Here is a 19,539-nt window from a genome sequence, read left to right as displayed (position 1 = left end):
AGAATGGTCTCTGCACAGCATGGCTCCTGCCAGGGCTTAGGGACCAGCGAGCGGCAGACCTCAGGCTGTGGGCAACAACACCCAGACCCCGAGTTCTACTCTGAAATAGAATCATGATACCACTATGGGCCAATCAAATTGTTTGTCTGAGTTCAGTCCTGAATGCTCCAGGACCGTGACTCCCAGATGATTGGTCTATGATATTGCCTGGGAGCCTGAATAATATGAGAATGTTAATTAACTGAAAATATTTATTTCATCATGTTTCTTTAGTATTTTTGCCAGTGCAGGAGGAAGTTGGGGGAGGATTAGCCTTCTCTTTTTCTAGTTTAGGAGAACATAAGCTAAGAAGACAATTTCTTAGTAACTGATGCTCACACCCACTGGTTAAATTGTTTAACCAGGAGCCATTTATGCATCGTCTCCTTCTCCCACAACCAATATCCAATCCATCGTTAAGTCTTAACCTCTCTGTCCCCTGAACACTTCTTGAATTTGACCATTTTCATCATATCCACTGCCAAGACCCTCAGCCAAACCATGATCGTCCCTCATCTGGACCAATGCAATAGCCCCCTAACTGGTTTCCTGCTTTCCTCTTGCCTCTCTATACTCCACATAGCAGGCAGAGGGGTCTTTCTAAAGTCATATTGTATTTCTTTCCAGCTTAAAGCTGTCCAGTATTTTCCCACTGCAACTAGATTTAAAATCCAGATCTTTTACCATGGCCTGCAAAATTCGGCCTAGTGCCCACTGCTGGCTTCTCTCCCTCCACTCTCCACCTCGTTCACAATGCTTCCAACGCAGCCTTGTTCTCGTTTCAAGTCTTTTGCATTGATGTTCACTCTGCCTGAGATGCTCTCTTAGATCTTCCACCATTGCCTCTTCCTTGTCATTCAGCTCTAACCAGATGTCATCTTCTCAAGAAGGAGGAGAAATGCTTTTCAAGACAACTTGCACATTCATTGCCCAGCTGTTAACTCTGTGAGGTCAGAGAGTGTGCCAGTGCTGTTTATTACTTCATCTGCACTGCATAGCCCTGTGTCTTGCACATAGGAGATGCTGAGTAAATAGATGAATGAATTCATGCGTCCCAGCTCATTTGGGTATTGATTGCTCTCAAAGTTCTTAAGCATGTTAGGCAACAGATATTTTTACATTATCTTGTACTGCATCCACATGGTGATAATAAAAAGCACACTGATTTTTAGCTGGTTTTATTTTTTTTAATTTTTTTTAACGTTTATTTATTTCTGAGACAGAGAGACAGAGCATGAGCAGGGAAGGGGCAGAGAGAGAGGGAGACACAGAATCCGAAACAGGCTCCAGGCTCTGAGCTGTCTGCACAGAGCCTGATGTGGGCTCTTAATTCTGTTAAGAAACCCTGGTTGGAGCAAAGTTTTTATCATATTTCCCTAAGTGTTTTCACCAAGTTCTTAAATAGGAGGGCTGGTAATTATTATTACAATCCCAGTGAATATGACTTGAGGTTACTTTTGCGTAATAATACTAAAGTTATCTAGAGGGAACTATACATAATTTTTTACCCATTGTGTGGATTCAGTTATCTTTCATTTATACCCAGCTTCCATTGTTGTAATCTATCCATCCTACTTTTCTAAATTTCACTCCATCATACTGACTTTTTATTTACCCTAGAAACCTAGGATTTCTATCGTCCTGCTCTCATCATATCTAGTACTCCTCAAAATCTGCTGCACAGCTGTCATCCTCAGTCTTTCTTTTGCTGCCCAACCTGGAGTGGATCCACTGTTTCTTAAATCTTCTAACTACATATTTCTTGATTTACTCCATTATTTTGCTGAAGCATATTCTCAAGAAGTTCTTATATATCTGAAAATGTCTTTGTCTACACATTATACTAGAATGATAGCTCAACTGGGTATGAAATTCTGGGCTGCAAATAATTTTCCCTTAGAACTTTTGAGGCAATGCCATACACTACAGATTTTCATCATAGGATGCTTATCAACTGAGTAATTATTCTCTTTATGGTTCCACCAATGGATAGATATGGAAGATGAGATACTTGTTCACAGTCTAGTTAATAATTGGGCTTGAACTTCCGGGTATATCTGGTTGTCTCCTGTAGAAAAGCACCTCATGAAAGTGAAACTAGGAGTCTTGAAACTTTGTTATTAAAACTCAACAGGAAAGTTCAAGTAAAATTGCCTTATCTGTTGCATGGGGACAAAAAATACATGGTTTGTTATGAAAAGAACTTCACTTTGTAAAAAGCACAGCTGATGACTTGGTCTTGGAGGCATCTTCAGAGAGGTGTCTTTTGGGAGACTGGCTAATGTAGATTTAGCTCAGCTAAGGTGACTTGGTTGGTTCAGCTCTGTCCCAAATGTTCAGCTTCCTCATCCTGGTGACAGTGGGCTAGGCTGACATGGTCTTCTCAAGGAGAAGACAGAATTATGTGAGGCTAGTGACAAAACATAAGTCCTCTTGAGGCCTTGGCTCAGAATAAGCACAATATGACTTTGGCCTTATTCTATTGGCAAAGGCAAGTCATATGTCCAAACCCAAGAATGTTTTGCCAAGAATCATAGAAGCACACCCCGCCCACACTGGGTGTGCATTGCACAGTTACATGGAAAATAGTGTGGATAGAGGGAGAGGTGAAATATTAGAGCTAGTAACACTCTCTATTCCAGTAAATAAACATATTTCTGAAAAATATTACTTTTTACAACACACCTTTATTGAAGGAAGATGATTTCTCCTGTCAGCAAGGTTGTGGTCTTGTTCTTTCAAACAAAAGATATCTTCAGAAATGGGCTAAGGAGCGTTATTTGCTTTTCTCATCTGCCTGGAGTTTTGTGTGGCTACTCTCTTTGTTGTCTAGGAAGGGCACTGCTTCCCTTTAAATGCTTTGGATTCACTGTACCACTGAGAAAGGGCAGGGTATCTTGCAGGGATATGTGTAAGTTTAGGTTGAGGTGATTAAACAAATCTTTTTGCTACTGGGAGAGAAAAACACACTGTGTTTAGATTTTAACTTTCTTGTGGGCAAACATGTCTTACCCTTCTTTGATTTTCTGCACATGATGGAAACTGGGCACAGTGTGCTGCAACACGGATCTAGGTATCAGAGGCCTACATTCTCAACCTGACAAGCGACCACCACTTGTGAACTTGAGCAAGTCGCTTTAGCTCTTTGGGCCTCAATTTCCTGTTCTGTAAATGAGAACTAATGGTAAGGTGACCTACTTATCTCCAGAGGTGAAGCGAGTAACAACATAGCAAATGGGAACAGATTTTGGAAAATTGCAGAGGACTCACCACGTATAACTGTGGCAGTTATCTGAAGTCTGGGCTTGTTAATCAAGTTAAGACATGAGCTTAAGGAGAATGAGGCTATGGGTTAGGTTTTACACTGAGGAAAAAAAACTGTTCTAATATCCCTCAGTGTTGCTTCTCTTTTATGATCTAGAGATGTATTATTTTATGATCTATGTTGCTTCTTTCATGATCTAGACTTAGGAGATGCAGAGCAACTTGGATGTTTCTGGAAAAAGCTTCTGGGAAACCCTGACCTTGAGCATTGTGCTTTAACAAAATTTTTGAGGTCATGGACTACATTAAATATCCAAAGAAAGCCGTGTCTCCTCTTCCTAGGAGGGCAGGAGAATGCACTGATGTATATAAACACACAGTTTTGAATCTAACTTCAGGATTTGGATGGGGGTAATGTTTCTCCTAGAATTCTACATTTAGAGGAATAATTTAGCTGTGCATAGTCTCAGTGCTCAGCCTGGCACTATGGGGGCACCGTCTGTTTCCTCATGTCTGTTGCCCACTCTATTAGGAGCTCACCAGAAAAAACTGAGAGCCCCCTCATCTGGCTTCTTTCTCTAATTTTCAACTGTCCACAAAAATTTAGCTCCACGACATTGGTGTATATTGTTACGGTATGTTTTTTGAAGGCTGTATTGCCAAACATTTTTTCCATTGGTCATTTACTTCTTCTCTCCCCCCTTCTCTCCCTCTATCTCCCTTCTCCTCATCCTCCTCTTTTCCCTCCCCTCCTTCTTCTCCTCCCTTCTTCTTCCTCTTCTCCTTCTCCTACTCCTTCCCCTCCCTCTCCTCCTCCTTCTCCTCCCTCTCCTCCTTCCCCTTCCCCTCTTCCCCTTCCCCTTGTTTCCCTCCTCCTCCTCCACCTTCTTCTTCTTCTTCTTCTTCTTCTTCTTCTTCTTCTTCTTCCTTTCCCTCTCCCTCCTTTCCTTCCTCCTCTCCCTTAAAAACAACTCTTTGTATTATTTTATAAAGGTGCATCACATAATTACCATAAACTCTGAAATATTTTACTTTTGTAGGGAAAGAATCCAGGGCATTCATTATATTCCTGCAGTTATAGTACAGATATAGTACTATATTGTACTATATAGGGATATCCATATATATATATATATATATATATATGGATAAATATATGTATATGTATAGGGATATAGTACAGATATAGCACAGTTGCAGTGAATAGTACCACCATATGTAAACAGACAACCACTCCACTCCAGCATTTCATTCTGTTGCTGATCTGCTAGTTTGGTTCTCCAGTATATGTTACCTGTGATAGGTGGACATGAACTCAGTTATTATCCATAGAATCCCACTTTTAAGGAAATTTAGAATGATAACCACCGAAGCATGAAGTTCATTGGAAAAAATGAACAAGGCATAGAAGGACTAAGTGTGGGAAATGACTCCAAAAATTCACAGACCATGACAATTGTAAAAAAACATGATATCAGCAAATGTGGTGATTTCTCTACAGCACTCAAATTCCTGTTCTATATGTCAACTGAAAAGAATTTGTCAGAAGGATATCACACAGTCATCCACACATACTCTTAACATTTAGAAATGTTTTTAAATGGCAGTTGAAAAAAAATTAAGCCATCATATATTCTTATTGTTACCTCGCTCGGTATTTTCTGATGACTGGACAAGGGATCACTTTCTTCTATTACCTGTTTAACATCCATATCATTTTAATACTTATCGTACATTACATTGCTCATACCTAATTTATGAGCAATTAAACAGATGTGCTGCCCTTTTAAAGTCATCTTTCTAGGTGTTTAAAAGTTGCCAAGTGAAAGAATAACAAAAGGAAAACTCTCCTGAGCAATGGATTTTAACGATTTTTCTGTGGTTATGGATTCCATCCAAGATTTAAAGCATTGGCCCCTCTGGGGAAGGAGGGGGCAGGGTTGCGGTGGTCGGGGGGGAATGCACCTATGCATATGGACAGATAATTTCAGGATTTAGGTGGGAAGAACGCTCCTCCTAGATCTTGTGCTTTAAGGAATTGATTTATTTCCCATGCACTGGTGAGAAGATGGCAGTTTCCCTAGCTCATGCTTGCAATCATTTTCTCCTTGTTCAGGCAATAGCCTACTGGTGATAGACATTACATAAACAAACCAGGTGAAGTCTAATAGAAAATAGCCACTGTACTTTAAAGAAAATAAGGATGAGCAACCACACCTTTCTGTGTGTGTTTATTGGGCTTTTATGGAAATCTTTTGGGTGTGTGAATTCAGTGTTTGCAACTGTTAGATTCTCTTATCCTTTGAACGTTGTTATATGTAGAGCAGCTGTAGGAGGGAAAGGCCATTGGATACGGATTTAATCATCCAGGCAAATTATATTTCACTGCATATTTTACCATAGCGTTTCAGAAGTGTTTAACGTAAGTGCTTACCTATTTGAGATGGCTGATAAATGTGAAGTGAGCAGGGAAACTGCGTGGACCATGATTTCCATAGTATCTGTAAGACCGTTAGAAAACTCCTAACTGCCATTAACTATCTTCACTCAGAAGTGGTCTGAAAGGGGTGTGGCTTGGAAGAAGTATTATTTACTTTGGAAGAAATATTGTTTTCTTTGTTCCACTACTACTGAGAAATGTCGTATTAGGTAAATGCCTCATCTAATTGTTCTAGTTAAGATATTTCCCTGTAGAAACTGGGCACTCATCCCTTAACGGGCATAATAGATGGTCTATATTTTGTTCTTCCACTTGTGAAGATTAAATCAGAGAGCCCTGCTATACTGCACAGAATTAATTGACAAATAAAAGAAATATTAGTCAAATGTAAATAATCTAGACTTTTAGTTCTTTTTCTTTTTCTTTTCTTTTCTTTTCTTTTTTTTTTTTTTTTTTTCTTTTTTTTTTTTTTTTTTTGCCTGCCTTTAGGGAAATGCACTTTAAATAAGTGGCTTCACTAAAGGGTGAGCTGGAACCTAGGAAAAACAATAAATCTCGTTAATTAGCTCTACTGTTGGTTAAGAGAACAGGATGGCAATACTTTGAAAGGAGATATTCCTCCATCACAGTTGTGGTCATCATCACCTCCATTGCCACCATCACCATCACCATCACCATCACCACACCACCAACTCCATCACCACCACCATCATCACCTCCCTTGCCATCATCATCACCACCACCATCACCACCACCATCATCACCTCCATTGCCATCATCATCATCACCATCACCATCACCACCACCACCACCTCCATCACCACCACCATCATCACCTCCATTGCCACCACCACCATTATCATTACCATCACCATCACCACCATCATCACAACCATTACCACCATCACCATCACCATCACCACCACCACCACCTCCATCACCATCATCATCACCAGTACTTCCACTGTCATCATCACTGTTAACGTTATCAACCCCTATCACATGTGCCAGAAACTATGCTGGGTGCTTTTTCTGCACTATTTTAATAAACCTCATCTTTCATATGAGGTGGGGCCTTTGCACATACTATTTCCTTTAATACCCTTCCCTGCTTCTTTCTGGTTAACACTGACCTGCCCTTCAGACAACACATTCCCCAAGGGAACCTTCTCTGATTCTGTGTCTTTCTGTGCCCCTTTACTTATCTCCATTATTCAACTGCAAACTTTGTGAGGGTAGGAATTTTACCCCTTTTTGCTCACTAGACAGTGTGTAGCACATAACTAGGGGGCCAGGATTCCATTCCAGTACTTTTCTAGCACTAGGAATTTAACCACAGTTATTCTACCCTCCCTCCTTCCTCCTCTGCCTTCTTGGTCCTCTTCTTCATCACAACAGCAGAGTGTAGTAGTAAAAGTAATAGCTCCACATTTAGACTATCTGAGTTTAGATTCAGATAGTACACACCAAGCACTGAGGGCTAACTCTTTATTATTGCTATGATTATCATCTTGCCCACTTCCAGTCTGTGGGTGGAGTTATGTCATGTCAGATGTGCTGTTGTGGCATTTGGATTAGCCAGGACCCCCGCCAATGGAGCTGATAATTTAAGACTGACAGTACTGATCCAGAGATCAGAGAGGAAAAAATAATATGGAAAACTGGATGAAATTTCTTAAATAGTTTACTATGGCTATAGAAAAAGAAAAAGACAAAAAAACCAATTGTGTAGAGAATGGTGGCGGAGGGAAGATTCTGGTTAGAGGAAGCTTCAATCAATGAGGAAAATTGGAGAGCTGTTTGAATGGTTTTAAGTTGAGGCATAACGAAATGTTGAATACGCTGCCCTCAGAACTGAGAAGGGTTGAAGGTAGTGTATGGGAGAAATACAGAGTACCTAGAAGTTCTGCAAGTAGATATTGGGTATTAGTAAAGATATCAAGTGTGGTGGGAATTCCCTGCAAAGGGATTGATCCAAATGCTATCATAGGATAACCATTGGCTAAAATGATGATGAATTAAGATAAAGCGTGTTTGTGGGGCACCTGGGTGGCTCAGTCGGTTAAGCGTCCGACTTCAACTCAGGTCATGATCAGCCCCGTGTAGGTCTCTGGGCTGATGGCTCAGAGCCTGGAGCCTGCTTCAGATTCTGTGTCTCCCTCTCCCTCTGCCCCTCCCTGTTCATGCTCTGTCTCTCTCTGTCTCAAAAATAAATAAACGTTAAAAAAATTTTTTTTTAAAAGATAAAGTGTGTTTGTTTTATGTTTGTTTCTTTTTCTTTTCTCTTTTTTTTTTTTTTTTGATTAGTGTTTTCAAGGGCAAGTTGTACCGATACATTGAGTATACTACCACCCTCGCATTAAAAATTAACAGGGAAGGCAATAAGCAGGATCAAAAACTGTCTTAAGTTCACGAAAATCATCATAACATGACAAACTCTGGTCTTACAAGGTCAACATGTGAGGAATAAATGAGAAAATTTTATATATCTGTGTACATGTTGCAAAATAGAGAAAAATCAACATATCCTAGAAATTGGTGCTATAATTGCAGGTTTAATTTTACCAGTGGTTGTATTTCTCATAGTTTCCTGTGTTGGAGTTGATGGCATGGGAATGAATGACCACAGAATTAGTAATTATCCTATAATTTAAAAAGCGTGGTCAAATTGGTTTCTGTTAGCATTAAGTTTTCCACTTGCATAAAAACTTACTACACAGAAGATTTAGGGAAAATGGATCAATCTTATGTTCCCTAGTGTTAGAAGCTGGTGAAGATAATGATATCATTAACCTCACTATCTTTATGAAAAAAAGGGAAGAAAAAGGAAACTGATGGCTAATTTATATCTCTAAGTAGCTATATTCATTAAACCCTGCTCTCTTGAGATTTGGAGAAAATAAAATAAAACATGTTTTTGAATTTTAATTTTGTACAATAAAACTGATTAAGATTATTCTGGCCATTCTGTTTATTAATACGCAGAGCGGTTTAAAATAAGAAGCCAAAGTGCTCCATATATTATTCTACTTACAGTAAACCCATGCTCCCATGTAGTTATGTAACATTCCCTTGATTCTAATTCCTCAGGGCAGGAAAATTGCCGTTATTTCTTTATACTTACGACTTTGCCAAGTACAGAGAAGGTACCCAATGAGCATTTATTGATGAAGATGCATACATCTATGTGTGTTGAAATTAAAGGTTTGGAGCACTGATTTAGTGGTTAACTACCTGGGAAGGAATGTAGGTAAAGAAACCCGGATTTGCTATCACGGATAATAGTCACTCTGCCATTTTCTCACTCAGATGTGCCCTGGTTTCCCTAAAGCAAATGAGAGGGGATGTAGCAATGTTGGAGAAGCAGGAAAATGAGGTGCTTTTCTAGAATTTTTACCACCTCGTCTCTCTAGTCCTGAGGTCCCTTCTCTGGAACGTGTTGGTTCATGTTGCCTTTCAGTGATGGCAGGTGGGTGTTCGTAGCCTCTCCCTTTCAGAGAAACCTGGAGGTGGACAGTCAGTGCCTGGACGAAACAGCTGGGTGCTGGCTTGTGTATCTTCTTCCAGCCTGCTGGCCCAGGAAGACGAGGAAGGACAAAGGCTCTGAGAGGGGTAAATTATCCCCCATCCAAAGATGTTCGAAAAGCCAAGCCCTGAAGGACAAAGAGTCTGATTGGAAGTTCACTGACTTCAACTACAAGGAAGGCAGAGGCACTTCATTCTTTAATTTATAACAGGAAGGCCGTGCCCGTGAAAGGACTGACTTAACCACTGTGAACACAATTAGTCCTTCAGTTATTGGGGTAATTGTCTTTTTTTTTAAGTTCATTCATTTATTTTGAGAGAGAGAGTGTGTGTGTGAAAGGGGGAGAGGGGCAGAGGCAGAGAGAGACAATCCTAAGCAGTCTCTACAGTGTCAGCACAGAGCCCAACGTGGGGCTTGAACTCACGAACTGTGAGATCATGGCCTCAGCCAAAATCAAGGGTTGAGCACTTAACCAACTGAGCCACCCAGGTGCCTCAGGGTAATTGTCTTTTTTGAACTTGAAAGTAATTGTTTCTTTCTTGAAAGAATTGTTTTCTCCTAATTTCAAATGTAATGTATAGTAACTGCAAACATTTTATACCCTACAGAGAAATATAAAGAAGATAAAAATCACTTGGAATCAACCAGAAATTATAACACATTTAATCTTTTGGAATATTCCCTTCTTTTTTACATAAATAAATGAATAATTCCTTAAAAGTAAATGGGATCATAATGTACATATTGTTTAACGACCTTATTTTTCCCTCTTAATATATTTTGATCACTCTCCCCTCTCCTTCAGTGATTTTTAATGACTGCACAGCTTAGTTATGTTTGTCTAAACTCTATTCTGACCCTTTAGTTTATTTACAGTTTTAGAAATAAAAATAACGCAATGGATAGACTCCCTTATCAGTAAATCCTACGTACCTTTCTGAATATTTCCTTATGGTACCTTTCCTATTGTAATCATTATTTTAAAAAGTTGTAATCAGATGAAACACTTTTGAAAAATCTTTAATAAACCAAGAAGCTTAATGAAAAAATAAAATGCTCATGTTGATATAAGTATTAAAAAGAATCATTAAAAGATTATTTTTTAAATGCTATTTACCACACACATGCCTATACAGGCACACAGTAGAAAAGGCTCAATAAATTTAAGAACATCGCAGGCCTATCTTCAAAGCATTAGTGACAGAGCCTCCCACCCTTGACCTTCCCATGCAGTCACCAGTGGATTCTGACTAGACAAGTCTGAGAAAGAATAGCTCATTTAAAAAGCATCACCTGGGGTTAGGTTGCCCTGGAGAGTGGTGGATTTGTGATATAGTGAGAATAATGAGGTGAAGTCCAATTTGATAAAATCTCCCATTCCTTACTTCACTTTTTTTTTGGCCTTGGGGCAAGAAAGGAGAAGGACAATTTCCAGAACTGATTTACTGAGATTTTTCCACAGGCTGGCATTGTACTCATTTCCTGTCAGCCTGGCACCATTATAGCCCTTCATTTATTTTTTTATTTTAGAGAGAAAGAGGGCGCTCTAGTGGGGGAGAGGGAGAGCGGGGAAGAGGAAGAGGTAGAGAAAGAGAGAGCGAGAGTGAGAGAGAGAGAGAGAGAGAGAGAGAGGATCCCAGGCAGACTCCATGCTCAGTAAGGAGCCTCATGCAGGGCTCTATCCCATGACCCTGGGACCATGACCTGACTGAGCTAAAAGCAAGAGTTGGGCATTCAGCCAACTGAGCCACCCAAGTGCTCCTACAGCCCTTCATTTTTTATTTCTTGCCCAGGATGGAAACAGGGATCTCAAAGCGTGTTCTTTGCATTGTCTCTAAAAGGTTTTGCAGTTTCAAAGAGTTTAGCAGATCACCAGATTTTAAATTCTACCCAATGTCATTATTCACATGCATCACTGAACAGCCTTTAAAACTGTAAGGAAGAAGCAGATTTTATTTCACTAGCCGGTAAACCTTCCACAAGCTTTGAGCAGACTCCATGGGGAGAGCCTGTCTCATGTGACTGCTGATGTGGCCACACTGGGGCAGCAGCATGGGGACCTCGAATAGTATCAAGGGGAAGAGATGGAATGAACATAACCCCCAAACTGAAAAGTGGGGAACCTCACTCTGGAAGAATCTCAGTGCTGGGCTAGAATAGTGAGCCCTTTGGCATATCCATGCTCCGCTGGTCCACACCTCAGGCCAATACAGGGTAAACACCAAGGCAGTGGTGATGTTGGTAAAATGTTATATCTTGGCTCTTCAGTCATTCTCTACCTTTATCCTGTTTTGGTAGCTTTATTTTACTCACATGCTCATTTGTTTTTTGTTTTGTTTTGTTTTGTTTTGTTGTTTTTATCTCTGCACTATCAAGACTTTTCTCTCCAGAAAGAATCTGATAGGTGTATTACCCCCACACCTTAGCAGAAGGCAAGGGTTGTTAAGCTGGTAGGGGAGGCTAGGTACCTGGCTTGCACCTGAAATTCTACCAGTCGTACAAGGCTTCCTTTCTTCTTGTAAGGAAAGTAATGATGGCTTTTTTTTTTTAATTCTACCACCCATGCATAATGATGGTTTGTTGGTGAAAATGGAATGGGGATAGAGTAGGTGAATATTCATTTCAAGTTATAAATCACAATGCTTAAAAAGTGAGTTTCTTGTTACACATCAGCATTTTCTGTGTATGTCCATTTGAAGCCAAGAATAGAGGTGATATAATAATAAGGACCCGAGATGATCAGTAGATATAATTATTCTTTTTTTTTTCTCTCTCTCTTCTTCTGGGTGTCCTTGAACTTTGATTCTTTGGACAGTCTTGCTTATTCGTTTGGCATAAAGGCCCACCCTGGGACTTGTTTGTTGCTGCCTGGTTCTGTGATTTTCAATGCACTTCCTACTTAAGTTTTTCAAAGTCACTACTAGGGTCGTTTTATAATGCTAATAGCATGCACCTTCTATCAGCTAAAAAGCAATGTCCTTGAAGCGTACATTAATTCATAGGTAACAGAAATGTATATTAAATTTTTTCTAATCAATTTCACCAGAGTTGCCGTGAACTGCAGCTCAATAAGCAAGGAGATTAGTAAACCTTAAGTGATGGGGAGAACTCATTTATTAAACATCTTCAACCCTGCCATTCCAGGTTGATTGCAAGGATACTGGGAAGAAAAACTCAGGAGGAGGAAGGAAGAAGCCAGAAATTCAGTATGCAACGCTGGCCTGAGCCAGGCATGGGAAGCCGGTGGGCACCCGTGTGATCTGTGCAGGGGTGTTCTGGGTGTTCTGTGCCCAGGTAAGGAGGCTCCCTGAGGTGTTCTTTCTGAAGACAGAGGATGGCCAGATTAGAGCCTAGCTGTAAGAATTCCAAGGGGGTTGACCTTTTTGATGGGGTTTAGTATCATGTCCCAAGAAAGCTGGACTTTCACTAACTCATCCTCATATTCAGATTTTATTTCATGGATGGCATCTATGTCTCTACCTCAGATTTTATTTTATGGATGGATCACCCCTGGTCAGGCGTACCCTATCGGTTTGGATAGCAAGTCAGTCTGAAGTTCGTCTTTATTGATCATTCTACAGTGAAGTTAATTATTTCTGAGATATTCAAGTCAGGATTTATTGTGGGTGCAATTGGGATCAGCTCAGAATTGTTGAAAAGTGGGAGCATTTCTTTTTCTTTAGGCTGAGGGGTGATTTTCAAATTCTTGTCGGCGGTAGAATCTTTCAGTCAAACGATTTTATGCAGAATCTCAGTATCAAAAAAAAAAAAATAGATAAAAGTGTATATTCTCTGGGACCCCTGGATTCCAACCATGGAACTTTACCCCAAGACACAGCATGAAGCCTTTCGGGGTGAGATACACTAACCGAAGTGGAAAATTCCTCTCCAAATTTGTACGTGAGCAGAACCTGCTTGCTCTAAGTGGTAGCACATGGAAAGAACCTGGCAACATTGAAGGATGTCATAGGGAGCAACTCTATGAAAGTCATTTTTGTGTTTACTCTGAGGATGTTGTTAAGGATGTGGTTGATGACATCCCACAGTGTTTCCTTTGTGAAGATCTGCTGAAGAAATTTTTCTCTTCCCTCAGGACTACGATTAACCACATTTCTCCCGAGCAACTGGGTAGCTCACACATTATAGGTACTATAAATGGTGGCCCATCTGTGTGCACACCTATAGAGTAGGGTTCACAAACATTACTGCACACTAAAAGCATCTGGGGAGCTTTTTAAATGCGAATTCCCAGGCTCACCAGCCCAATTGCGTCAGAATCTCAAACTGGGCGCCAGCACTTTTAAAGTTCTCTGAGTGGGGCGCCTGGGTGGCACAGTCGGTTAAGCGTCCGACTTCAGCTAGGTCACGATCTCGCGGTCCGTGAGTTCGAGCCCCGCGTCGGGCTCTGGGCTGATGGCTCAGAGCCCGGAGCCTGTTTCCAATTCTGTGTCTCCCTCTCTCTCTGCCCCTCCCCCGTTCATGCTCTGTCTCTCTCTATCCCAAAAATAAATAAACGTTGAAAAAAAATTAAAAAAAAATAATAAAGTTCTCTGAGTAATTCTAATGTGCGACCGAGGTTGAGAACCACCACTGGGAGTCCTTATAGCATGTATTACGGGCATTTTCTCTGGCTTTCAGTTTCCCAGTTTGTTCGTTCCTTATAGCTTTTCATTAGCCTTGACAGTCTTTCTTTGAAACGAGTGGATGTGCACATATACATATATCCACACATTAGTTAATGATGATTAGATAAATGTGTTGGGAATCGTTAGTTTCTTTTAGAGTAGAATCCAGTTATTCTTACCACTTCCCCCTATAGTACACATGCTGGTCTGGATTCTCCAAGAAGCAGACACTAAGATAGGGTTAGGTGTGTAGGAAATTTATCTGGGAAGACGCCTGGGAGGAAAAACGGAGAGGGAGCTGGGAGGACTAGGAGACCATCGATGCTGGCCATTGTCCTGACCTTGGGGAGAGAGGGAGAGGAGGAATGGATGGGGAAGGAGTCACAGCTGGGGGTTCAGTTCTGGGAACATTTGGCAAAGCCAATAAGGAGCCCTTGAACTCAAGTCGCCAGTCAGAGGAGTTCAAGGCTCCCAGGGACTGGCCAGACTTAGCTTACTGTGACGCTCAGCCATTGCTTGGGAGCACCCAAAGGAAGGGTAGCCTCGCACTAATGGGGCGGTGGATTCCTCAGCACAGCACCTGGGCCCATATGTCAACTATGCTTCCTGCGGTTGGGAGGAACATTTTTATGGTGGCCACAGTATACCAATGAATTCTTTTTGCACTCTGATTCTTCCCATTATTTGTGTTAAGAAATAGCAAAGGATTATAAGGGATGAGAATGCATCACGGGAGGATGAAAGAAAGCATCAGAGCCAAGAAAGTGACCACTGGGGATGGATGAAGGTGGCTGTAGGAGGCAGAGTGGGCAATGCATAGAGCATTAGTCCTGGTCCAGCAGCGGAGCAAACAGAAGGATGTGAAATGGGGGGGGGGGGGGCAGAAATGACAACTGAGAGAGGGTGCTGTTTCTGGAATGAGCAATTTGGACAAGGAGTGAAAAGGACTGTGCTGGTTGGACCTCAGCAGAAGTCATCTGATTACGGAATGGATGTCACTTGCACGTAAGGAGTGGAGGCATATTTCAGCGTGGGAAGGCTGCCTCACACCCATTTCTTCTGCAAAGCACATTCTGACGTTTAATATTAAGAAACACCATTTCTTTAACTTAGTGGTTTGCTTTCCTGGTTTTATATCATAATCACTTGGGAAGCTTAAATAGACTAATGACTGAGACCCTATCAGAATAATTAAATCAGGATTTGTTTAAGGGCAAGTATAAGTATCTGGATATCAGTATTTTTTTTTTTTAAGTTTATTTATTTTTGGGACAGAGAGAGACAGAGCATGAATGGGGGAGGGGCAGAGAGAGAGGGAGACACAGAATCGGAAACAGGCTCCAGGCTCTGAGCCATCAGCCCAGAGCCCGACGCGGGGCTCGAACTCACGGACCGCGAGATCGTGACCTAGCTGAAGTCGGACGCTTAACCAACTGCACCACCCAGGCGCCCCTGGATATCAGTATTTTTAAAAGCGCCTCAGGCGATGGTTTAGCTCAGATACAGCTGCTTTGGCAAATGGATCCAAAAACCACTAGCGGCGCATGTGAAGTGCCCATGAATAAAATGTACATTTATTCACATAAATATCTGAGAATGACTTGAGAATGTGAGCATTGTACAAGGTGCTTCAAAGTGCAAAGATTTAACATTAAAATAATCCATGAAAATTGTATTTTCAGCCTGACTCTCCCTGTTTGCATCAAAGACCGTAATAAAAACATTATCTGCTCTATCACACCAAAATTATGGAAAGAACCACTTCCCACTCCTTTTTTACATTCTTCTTCTGAATGCAGGGCAAAAATGGGTTTCCATTTCTTAAAAGGCTAAAGCAGATATGAGATAAGGCTGTATAGGTCTGCTGCATGGGAGAGAGTTCTTTTCTGAGAGTTCATTTTGACAATTACCCATTAAATATTTACCCCGGACCTGGTGCTATGCAGAGCACAGGAGATGTGCCACAAGACAGAATGAGGATACGCAGACCCAGCCATGCCTGAGAACAGAAGGGTCTGGAGTTGCAGCTCTAACAAAGGCCGAGACTTTCCGAGTGGAAATGTGAGAACCATCGAGATAGAAATGAACCACCTGGAAGGTAGTCCAACATTCACTAAAGGACCAGAAGTAGTAGTGTAGTAATTTCATTTTCAGAGCAAATCAGCGATCATTGATTAAGAACATCCTATGCTCCAACCCTGTGCAGGATACTTCACCTGATTTTCATACGGAAAACCCTGGGAATTTGTCTCATCTGCTTTTTAGGAGTTGCCTGGGATTGGCATGGAGAGAATCAAGTTATTTTCCATGGAAAAGTCCCCATGGTAGGTTGAATAATGCCCCCCACCTCCAAATTGTCCTAATTCCCAAACCTGTGAATATGATACATTACATAGCAAGTGGGACTTTGCAGTTAAAGACTTTGAGATGGGGATTATGCAGGTAGGTCCACTATAATCACATGTGTCCTTGGAAGAGGAAAACTTTCCTAGCTACAGTCAGACAGAGAGACAGCAATATGACCTGCATTGTTGGCTTTGAAGATGAAGGAGGAGCCAGAAAGGGCAGGCAGTCCCCAGAAGTGAAAAAAGGCAAGTAAAAGGATTCTTCACTAGAGTTGCCAGAAATGAGAGTGGTCCTGCTGGCACCTATTTGGTCCAGCAGTGCCCACATCGGGTTCTGACGTATGAAACTATAAATAATAAATTTGCGTTGTTAAAAGCCGTTGCATCTCTGATCATTTGTTACAGCAGCAACGGGAAACTAAGGCAGTCCTTGAAGGATCCCAGATCCATTTGTAGAGAGATGAGGATGCTTAATTTTATTGTTTTTTTTTTAACTTTTCATTTTGAGATAATTTTAGATTTACAAAGAGTTGCAAACAGAACAGTGTCCATATCCCCTTTACTCAGCTTTCCATAATGTTAACATCGTATATAATAATAGTAAAATGATCAGTATCAAGCAATTAATGTTGGTACAATACTATTAACTAAACTACAGGTTTTATACAGATTTTACCAGTTTTTTCCAACAAAGTCCCTTTTTTCTGTTCTGGGATCTCACTTTGCATTTAGTTGTCACGTGTCCTTGGTATCCTCCACTGGGACAGTTTCTCAGACTTTCCTCGTCTTTCATGCCTGTAGAATTTCTTTAATGTGGGTTTGTCCAATGTTTTTTCATGATTAAGTCGAGGCTATGCATTTTTGCAAAGAAAACCATGGAGGACATGTGCCTTTCTCAGGTCATCATATCAAGGATACATGGTGTTGGTTTATCTTATTACTGGTGATGTTAACCTTGATCACTTGGCTACGGGTGTTTCTACTATAAAGTCTCATCTTTCCTTTAAAAATATATATTTTTGTATATGTATACATATACACAAATATCCTGTTTCCCCTTAAACATCTGCCCACTAATTTTATTATCAACCGATGATTCTTCCCTGCAGCAATGACCACTGGAGCATGATCGTGGGGACTTTGTAGTTCCCTTATTTCTTTTACATTTACTAGTGGGCATTCTGTAATGAAGTGTTGTTTCTTCTCTGCCTTTTATTTATTTATTTATGTACTTATTTATTTATTTATAACAGTATGGACTCAAGGATATTTATTTTATGCTTTGGGTTATGATCCAATCCTATTGTTATTTATTTTGTTGCTTAAATTGTTTCAGAGTTGGCCACTGGGAGCTCTATCAGGTAGGACCCTGTGCCTTTTCAATATGCCTTCATCATGTTTTCTTTTCTTTTCTTTTTTCTTTTCTTTTCCTTTCCTTTCCTTTCCTTTCCTTTCCTTTCCTTTCCTTTCTTTTCCTTTTCTTTTTCTTTTTCTTTTTCTTTTTCTTTCTTTTTCTTTTTCTCTTAGCATTGCTCATCCTGACTTTTTTTTGTCCCCAGGAATCAACCGCTTCTTCAAAGAGTGTCCTGGTTTCTTTTATTGGAAAATAATATTTAGAAACCAAGATCTGGGCACTGGGTATGCTTATTGTTACTGGGGTGTCATTGCTTCTAGGCAGACAAAGCTAGAGATAAACTAACTGTATATAAACTAACCCATGCATATACACATATTTATATATATTCTGTATCATTCTGTGTGTGTGTGTGTGTGTGTATTTTAAATCATCTCCTACTGATTTCTCCAACGTCAGTCCTGCACCATAGCGTTTATTTTAACTTCCTCCCTTTTCTTATTTAGAACTTATTTCTCCATCAGTAAGAAACCTGGTACTCAATATATTTACTTACTTTATTTTTTAAAGATGAGTATACCTTACTTGAAAATCTCCCCCCTCCGTTGACCATATCACTGACCAGTCCAAGCTGTCAGTTGCTAGTTGGGTTCTAGAAGAATGTTGAGGTGTTCCCTAGGTTTTGTTGTGGCAGGTGCTTCCACGGTAACTGGGCAAAGCCCAGTGGTAGATCAGTGCTGTGGAGGAGCTGCTATCCTCTGCAAAGCTTGGATTTGGGCTAATTCTTGGGAAGCCAGTAGAGGAGATCCTGCCCGAAGACCTGAATCCACAACTCACCTTCGATGACATCCAGTGGGAGACAGTGACATGTTCACTCGTCATTGCCTTATTTATGAGTCTTTTATTTCTACTCAGACGTGTTCGGTCTGTTAGAAGCTGGCTTTCCGTAAGACGTGAAAAGCAGCTTTCGGAAACATGGGCTGCCTGGATTAGGGAGAAATGCCAACTAGCTGACAAGCTGAAGGCTACTAGAAAGGAGTATACAGGGATTAAATCATTTTCAGAGAATGCCAGGCTAGAGAAAGAGTTCTTAAATATAACTAGCCTTATGGACACCTACAGAAAGGTAAAGAGGGTGGGCTTGATGCTGATGGAGGAATTAACTCCCCTGGGTCGAGAACTGCAAGAAGGGAGATCCAAATGTTCAAAACGAGAAGGGGAGATGGTAGAGATGTTTAAAATGCCTGCGGCCTCAAAAGACGTCATGAGACTTACCACATCACAAGGAGATTTTCCAAACCTGCCAAGAGGCCAAGAGCCAAGTGCTGATGGTCCCTTCCCCAGGAGAGGGCCTAGGTTTTAAAGTGCTGTGCCCTCCTTTCCAACAGGCCTCCAGAGCCACCAGGCTGTGTTCGCCTACCTTGACCTCCATCACAAGGTCACTGAGGCCTGCGGATCCAGGAGAGCCCCCCCTCTCTGAGGTAGTTCCTTCACCTCCACATGCTGGATGCAGTGGTGAGCTCCTTCATGGCTCATTTCTCCAAATATAAAGAGTATTGGACTTCCTGGATGAAACCAAGAAATAAGGGATTTTCTCTTCAGGTCAAGTTTGGATGACCTCTCATTAACAGTAAAAAAACAAAAACAACAACAACAAAACACTTAAACTAATCTGACTCAAATTAAATCTTCATCAAACTACATCTCCTAATATAACCTTGTGTTCATATCATTTCCATATTAATCTTATAAGTGAACTTTTTCTATTCTATTCTCTATGTAAATATTGTAATTTGAAAACATATGCAACGTTAGTTGTCAACAGCAACATACTTTTCCCAGCATTTTCTTGTATATGTTTACTTACTAGTTCAACCCTGTTATGTATATAAAACAGTATCAGAATTGTGAACCCATAGCCCCGTGAGGAACAAATTTATCAACTC

This window comes from Herpailurus yagouaroundi, unplaced genomic scaffold, assembly GCF_014898765.1.
Source record: "Herpailurus yagouaroundi ecotype Mexico unplaced genomic scaffold, PumYag 197, whole genome shotgun sequence".
Lineage (NCBI taxonomy): Eukaryota > Metazoa > Chordata > Mammalia > Carnivora > Felidae > Herpailurus > Herpailurus yagouaroundi.
The sequence above is the reverse complement of the archived record's forward strand: the minus strand, read 5'-3'. Positions refer to the sequence as shown.